At 41.3% G+C, this 8,093-nt stretch overlaps 1 long non-coding RNA gene across 1 annotated transcript; it reads right to left on the minus strand.

The window, feature by feature from the left end:
* Positions 1-5,353: 5,353 nt before the first annotated feature.
* Positions 5,354-7,138, minus strand: LOC136301713 (uncharacterized). The gene is made up of 3 exons (XR_010723924.1): positions 6,839-7,138; positions 6,627-6,741; positions 5,354-5,575 (listed from the first exon to the last, which is right to left on the minus strand). It is a non-coding gene; the product is annotated as an uncharacterized lncRNA (long non-coding RNA).
* Positions 7,139-8,093: the final 955 nt, after the last annotated feature.

The raw sequence follows: 8,093 nt of genomic DNA on the forward strand, positions 1-8,093 counted from the left end.
TTACTGAAAAGTGTGCTTAGCATTGACAGTAATAAGGAAGCAGCAAGTTAAAAAAGATCATCTTGCTGTGCTTGTCAGGGGAGGTCAGAAAAAGGCAACAAGAATGATCAGGCATCTGAAAGACTTGGACTGTGAAGGAGGAAAGTTGTTAAACAGAAATGAGGAGATTGAGGGTATATTTAGTATTACCTGAAATGTTCAGGAGGCTTCTGCAAAAAGTAAAAAGAATGAACATTCAGTGAAGACAAAACAAGACATCATAGATTTAAACTGCAGCAAGAAAGATTATTTCTTGTAAAAAAAAAAATTGGGAGAGAGTGGGAAATACTACTTTCAAGTTCTCAAGGACAAGTTCTGCAGATATCCATCAGAAATGCAGTGTTAGTGCTGGTCCCTTCAGGGCCAAGGTCCTCTCAAGGTCCTTTCCAGCCATACTGCCTGACTTCTGTGATAAGATACAAACAGATGCAGATTTGACAGGAGAAGTTAGCAAGTGGAGGAAAATCCAACTAAAAACTTTAGAAGATTTTTCACCTTTGCTTCTTTGACTCAGGCGTTTGGAAATACCTGGGACAGTGTCTGACTATAAAAAGCAAACAAACATGGAAGCAGAAATCAAAACTTCTGTTTATATGGTAAGTGTAAGGACACACAGAAGTTGGAAACAGAGTCTACTTTCATTCCTCTAGGGCTTGCTGCAGAGTTGGGAGATGTGTAAATATTTATAGTAACAAGTAATAGTAGGCTTCTCATCTGCAGTGGCACCAGGAGGGAATGGGGAGGTTCTCTAATCATTGGCGTGCACCACTACTACAGCACTCAAGATTCCAGCCTCTGTTATGGCAACACCATCAGGACCCTAGCTATTAATTATGGAGTTAGTTAAACCTCTAACAAAATGGTAGAATTGAGGTCACATACAGAAAATCCTGATCTTGAACAGGCATGTTGCACCAAACACAGTGACTTAGATTTTGTACACGTGAAAGTGGTAAAAAATGTTAAGACATTTATGAAGGCAGTGAAAGGTGTCCCATTTGTTCCTGCAGCTTAGCTGATCAAGCTGTCAGATGTGAGGCACTGGAAAGAGAATGGAGCAGTTACACCACCTGGGCACTGAAGTTTATTCTTTGTTGCTGTTTGCACACTCAGCAAAAAGCCTGTAGTGGTTTCAACTTGCTTGTTTAAACAAGACCTGCTGATTTCTGATCTCAGGTTTTCGGACATTCTCTCTCTACTCTCAGCTACATTTGCAGCAAAATGCAAGCAGCCCAGCCCAGCCATTTTGTAATGCAACCAAACTCTCTACCTATTATGCAATGCTGGGAGAATATAAAGAGACTCTCCTGTAAGATAATAAAATTGTCCAGAGTCAGGCTTACCTGAAAAAAATTTGAAACTAATTTTACAAGTATTCTGGAACAGCTGGAATGAACTAAAAGCGCTCATGGGTGCTCACTGAGCAATTGGAGGAATAGGACCCAAGCTGAAAAACAGGAACTGGCACACACAGAAATATAGGTGCACACCTGGATGGGATGCTGTGGTTTAACCCCAGCCAGCAGCCAAGCCCCACACAGCCACTCACTCACACCAGGGATCAGGGACAGAATCAGAAGGGTAAAAGGTAGAAAACTCCTGGGTTGACATAAAGACAAAAAGAGCCAAAAGCCATGAACACAGCAAGGCAAAACAAGGACTTAATTCACTGCTACCCATGGGCAGACAGGTGTCCAGCCATCTCCAGAAGAGCAGGCCCCCACCTCACAGAACAGTGACTTGGGAAGACAAATGACATCACTCCAAATGTACCCCCACCTTTCCTTCTTCTTCCCTCCATGTTATATATTGATGCTGTATGATCTGGAATATCCCTTTGGTCACCTGTCCTGTCTGTGTCTCCTCCCATCCTCCCAAATACCCCAAATTTCCTCACCAGTGTAGCAGTATGAAAAGCAGAAATGGCCTTTTGTCTGTGCAAGCCTCACTCAGCAGTAACAAAAACATCTCTGTATTATCAACACTGTGTCCAGCATAAATTCAAAACACAGCCCCATACCAGCACTGTGAAGAAAATTAGCACTATGCCAGCCAAAATCAGCACACCGGGTGGCCAAACTCTGTCCCAGCAGGCTCCAGGGACCCTGACTTCAGCTGCCTGGAGCACACAGTCTCTTGTCTCAGGTCTCCTTCCTTTAGAAGTCAGCAGAGATGGCAAGAACAGAGAACAGCGGGAAAAGGAAGAGTCATAGAGGAGGCACCCGCAAAAGCCAGAACATGGAGATGGGAGTAACTGGACATGGTTGGAGGGAACTCAAAGCAGGCAAGGAGTGGAAGAATCCCCAGACAGCTCAGATTTAACTGGTTTTTACCCAGGTCAGGGAAAAGCTCATCCATCCAGTTAAAGACCAGTCCTTTTCTTGGAGTCAGGTAATTTCTTGCCCGTGCCAGAAAACAGCTAACGAGGAATCTTGGATGTCCATATCTGTAATAGTTTGAAGTGGGAAACCCAGGTTAAATTACCTTCTACCTCTAATTTGACACATCAAAGCCTCCTTTTAAGAGTCATGACCTAGTTGAAAAGCTGTAGGACATCGTGGAAGCCAGCTATCTCTGCCCACCTCTGTCATGCTGTGTTCTGCTGTGTATGAACCGCATTTTGGAGCGAGAAAGGAGAGCTAAAAATTACTGGTTAAGTTCCTTGTGTCTCTGCTATTTTTAGGAAAATGTTTCTTCCTAAAAACGCTGTTAAAATCTGTTGCTCTTATCTACAAACTGTTTAATTACAAGTGGGTGATACTGAGTATGATGGATGCTTGGTAGTATTCATGTGTAAGATGAAGGGAGAGATGCAGGTTTATAGGAGTCTCCTGAGTTTAGACCCTTCAATTTTCAGTGCTCTTAAAACAAATCATCATCAGTAATTTCGAAATGAAATCACAGCCAATTTAACTTTTACATGTATGTGCCCTGCTTGGATCAGGCAGCCCTATACTCAGTATGGTGGGTGTTCGTTATTCACACTGTTCTTAGAGGCCTTTCCCTGTCTGGGTATTATATAATTCATTCACAGTGAGTCAGATCCTTTCTTTTGTTTTTTCTCCTTGTTTCTGATTACCCGACAATAATATACTTGACAATAATATATGTCTTGTTTATCAAGATAAAATAAACCCTTTTTTCCTGCCTGAACCATCAGTCTGACAGCAACATTTGGCTTCATAAAAACCTGCTGCCTTCTTTTTATGGCTGCAGTTCAGCTGTGCTAACTGTATTGCTAACTGTACTAAGCTTATCCCAAGCTGAAGAATGTTTCATAAATTCTGCACTTTCTTTCTTGGTTTCGAGGATTTTTGTCTTCTCAAAACCCAGTCAGAAGCCAAAAAACTGCACTTACAACTTCTATCTGAAGAATGTGTTTTTCACTCTCCTAGATACATTAAAATTCAGAATATTCTGAAGGCACAGAAGTAAATGGAATGAAACCAAACTATATGAGGAAAATTGAGTTTATTTTAAGGTAATTTCATTTTACGAGATGGTGAGAGAAGCAGAGAGGCAAGGGACTGGTTTGAGGTTTATTTTCTTCTGTTTTCTGAGTGTTCTGTCAGAGTTTGTCTCCAAAATGCAAAAAATGCCTCCTCTTACTGGACAAAATTACAGAGCAGTAGGTTGGGCTCTGTAGTTTTGGTTTTTTGTTTGGGTTTTTTTTTTTTTTCTCATGTAGGAACAAAGAGAAAGCAAAGTTTAAAGAGCCTGGGAATTGTTTTTCAAATAACCCACTGAGCTATCTGTGTGTACATGCACAATGTATGAAGATGAGAAACCCTTTTGAATCTGTCATTATGATGATATCAGAAAAGTATTGCTTTATCACCAGTAACTCTTAGGTTTCTTGGATAATGGGTCCATGAGATTACAGGTCCTGTGAGTAAAACTTATCTAGTCTGCTCACCATCTTCCCATTACCAGCTCATTGCATCTGCCTCTGGATCTGGGACCTGTCCTCAGGAGAACTCATTCTGCAGCAGAGGCTGCAATGCTAGAAGTGATGGGAGAAGGGAGAGACTCCATGCACGGCTCACACTGCAAGTGGGACCTGGGAAAGCCAGGAGGAGACAAAGTCCAGAGTCATGACTACCATGGCAATAGTACAGGTGGCCAGTGCTCCTGGTACTGTTGGGCACTCTAGTTGTTCAGGATGACGACACAGCCCATGGCTGGGAGCCTGTCCAGGTCCGGGAACTGATACCTAATTCCCCTTGAATGAGCCGTGTCCAGCCCTAATGCCTGGTGGGAAGCCCTTCAAACAGAACTGAGCGACCCAGCTCACGAGGATCTTGCTACAGCTTGCAGAACTCAAGGGCACACTGACAAAGCTGCAAGTTTTGGAGCTGTTTGTTAGAGTTTATTTGATTTTGAGCAGAGGGCTTTTAGCCTCATGGGCTGTAGTGCACAGGGCTGATGTACCTGCAGTTCTGTGTACAGAAAAGACTGACAATCAAAGACAACTTTGGGAGACCTGGTGGGCTCGGAAGTTAGTCCACATTTTTCTTTCTACAGATCAGGTTTTCTGTAAACACTGTTATTATCTTTACAAAGCCCACCACTCCCTTAAACATCTTCATGGGCTTGGGTCAGCAGAAATTTAGAGTCCCCTGATGGTACAAGCCAGAGGAGACTAGGTGACACGTGATATTAGCAGTCGGTCATCACCAACCTCTGACTAGCCACACTAGAGAGAAATAAATATATATGTAAGGAAACTCAGTTTAATCAGTCCCCAATACTAAAAAAACCCCCAACAAACAATGGTGACCTCGTATGGCTAATTTTAAATATATACATTTTAAATGGATAAATGAGGTGCTATTTCTTTTCAGATACACATCTTTAGTGGGGTTTTGGTTTGGGCTTTTTTGTAGTCAACAAAGCTATAAACTCAGATTTTAAATGAAAGCCTCTGTCTCCCATGGGATTTGTAGGAAGCTGTGGATAAGAAATGCAGGTAAAACCATCAGCTGGAAACACTAATAGCAGAGCAGAGATATACTGTGAAGATAGTATGGAGAATGACCCTGAAACTGATGGCATCAGAAAATGGTCACATTTCTTAAGAAAAAAATAGTCTAAAGAAAGCTACAAGAAAGGTCAGATCTATTGTAGTACTTTGACTGGTTTTAGATGCTTTTCAAAATCATAGCACAGATAGGACATTGATAATAGCACAGAATAACTCATATCGAGAAAAATGAGGTGAACAGCAGAAAACATCAACTTCTGTGTCATAACAGAATTTCACATCTCCTTCTGTGAAGGCAAGAAATGCTTGCTCTGACGTTCTACACAGCATGATATACCCTATTTTGCTAGGAAGATAAATGGTAAGGTACTTTTTTTTTCAATTTTTTTTTTTTTTTTTGATTCACAGCTGGTCAATCTTAGCAGTGACAAGGCTTCCAGAGCACAGTTATGCTCACCAAAGGTGAAGCCACACAGCTACAGGCTCCTTTCATCATCAGTTCTTGTCAGGGCTTTGGCACTACTTGGGCTGCTTTTCTTAGCGAGGCACCTGCTACATTTAAAAAACAAACAAACAAACAAAACTTAATTTCTCTGGAAAGAAAATGCTGTTGCAGCAATCTGCCAGCCTTGCTGGTACATCTGAAACTTTTATCAGCCAGCCCTGCCTGCACGTGTAAGGCTCCCATCAGGTATTGGAGGGTGCATGTATTTTTCCAGATATGTTCCCAAGGGCAAACTGCACATATCTTGTGAAGGTGTGGGAAGAGTATTTGGACTGTTATGCCCTGATGGTAATACAAGCACTGTTAAAAGAGTCTCTTCTTTAATAACAAGTTTTCACCACATCACAAAGATATATCCATCACCGAGTTTTGAACATCATTCAGTGCTTTTTATATACAAAGTCTATGACTCAGTTAAGGATTTATTTTAAAACTTCAAACTCAGAGTACTCTTCAATTTCCTCAATAGGTTTCTACATGATTGTCTGGGGTATTGTGTTGGGGAGGAGAGCCTTAGGGGAAACATCAGCAGGTTGTCAAAATCCTTTTAATCCTATTCAGCAGAAGTAAACTAAACCTTAGTGGCTTTCATATTTGTGAGATGCCTTCATTTTTCTGAGCCTCAGTTCATTGAAAAGATCAGTATTTTAATCCTGCTTTACCTGGTACTGCTTTCTCTCTTAAGTAATTGTTTAGAAAAGGATTTAGTAAAAAGAAGATTAGGGAAATAGTAAGGGCACAGAGAGCTGGCCACCAGAAATAACACACTTGTAGCTTGAATAATTGGTCATCATTACCTACAGTGGAATGTGTCTCATTGGGATTAAGCTTTGATGCCCCTGAGTTTCCCAGGTCCTTTCACAGAGAGTCATGAAGCAACAGACTTCCAGCAGGAAATATTAATCTTAGGAGCTGTAATTCCTTACATCACTCTCTGTTGCTTACATCACTCTCTTGATTTGAGCACAAGCCCTCTGTGGGTGTCCTCTTATTGCACAGTGCCCTGAGCAGGGGTCCACCCACCCTCACTCTCCCCAGGCATGGGTCTAACAAAGCTTCCCAAATCTCCAGAGTGGTGGGTGGGCTATGTTCACTCACCATATCACCCCAAATTTTATACGACTGGTTTGGACTGTCTGAAAACTCTTCAAGGTGACTCCCAAGCAAACAGTAGTTTTCAGCTGTGCTGTGTGATTATAAATTACTCTGGAACCTGAATGTAACACACAGGGGGAAAAAAGGTAATGTGATAAATACAGCCATTCAGAAGCAAGAAATTCCTCTGAGAAAATCTTTGCTTCCAAACCAACCTTATTTTTTCCGATGGTTACATCCATTTCAGATCTGAAGAAAAGTCTTATGAAAGTTGAACTAGGCTTGTCTTTGTCCTCAGCAATTTTAGTTGGTTTAGATTACCAGATAACAAAGGTATTAAAGATATTGCATCCCCATGGAAATAAGCCACTCCAAAACCATGAAGGTTTTTGCTGAATTCTAAAATAATTATTTGGTCAATTTCTTTATTTTCATTCAGCAGACATTAAGTATGAATTAATTTTAAAATACTATGTGCCAGATGACCTACATCAAGTCAAATAGTTAGAACCCCAGTTGTGATGATAGTAAAAGGTCACAGAATGAGCTGCTGCTGCTAACATCAAGGAAGAACCTAAGCAATAGAAAGCATAAATGTGAATTTCAGCATATCTCTCTACCCAGAAAACTTATTTTTCCTTCAGTTCCTCTACTGGTATCTTACTCAGAGGTCAAATTATTCACCTTGTCAATGGCTATTGCGAAAAAGGCAACACTAACAAGCACCATGGTACAAAATATGTGATATGGCCAGCCTGATGGGACCTGCTGGTCTCACAGCTCCAGCCCGTGTATGCCATAACAGAGAAGCAGGATCGAAAACATGTAGCACCAACAGAAGGCAAGGGCAGTTGTTTAGTTAATATTTAAACATATATGCAACTTTCAGCCCTTGACAACAGCATCTCCATCAATTACACAGAGAAATCCTTGAATACTGCCTGGATAACTCCCAGCTCATGTTCCTTCTCTGGATATTTGAACCTGTTTAGGCAGGTTTTTCCCCAACCACTCAGACTATTTCAGCAAAGCTCTTCATACTTGTCTTTTTTTTTTTTCTGTTTGCTGCCAACATACAGAAGTGATTTCACCATTTCTCTACTCATAGCAGACCTCTGAATCTCCTCACCTCCTTTTTCAAAGGCAATTGCTCCTTCCCAGTGCTCCCAGATATTTCACCCCTGCTTTGTCTTTCAAAAGTTCCAGAAAAAGTCTTTTGTCATTGTATAATCAAGTCCTCAAACCCAAAATTTTTTGTCCTCTGAACTCTCATTTGTTCCTCTTCTCTTTTCTTCTGCATCACTGTACACTAACCTTAAGCCATCATCTGCCACATCTTAAACCTAGATTTACTAGATATCCCCATGTCTCCCTCTGATATTTCCCCACTCCCTCCTTCTGATATTTCCTACCTATTGCTAATGCTCAGCCAAGGACCAGAGCACTGAACATCCCCTGAACATCTGGGAA

Source organism: Chamaea fasciata, unplaced genomic scaffold, assembly GCF_029207755.1.
Source record: "Chamaea fasciata isolate MVZ Bird 193981 ecotype frontalis unplaced genomic scaffold, bChaFas1.0.hap1 SCAF_1, whole genome shotgun sequence".
In the NCBI taxonomy this organism is placed as follows: domain Eukaryota; kingdom Metazoa; phylum Chordata; class Aves; order Passeriformes; family Sylviidae; genus Chamaea; species Chamaea fasciata.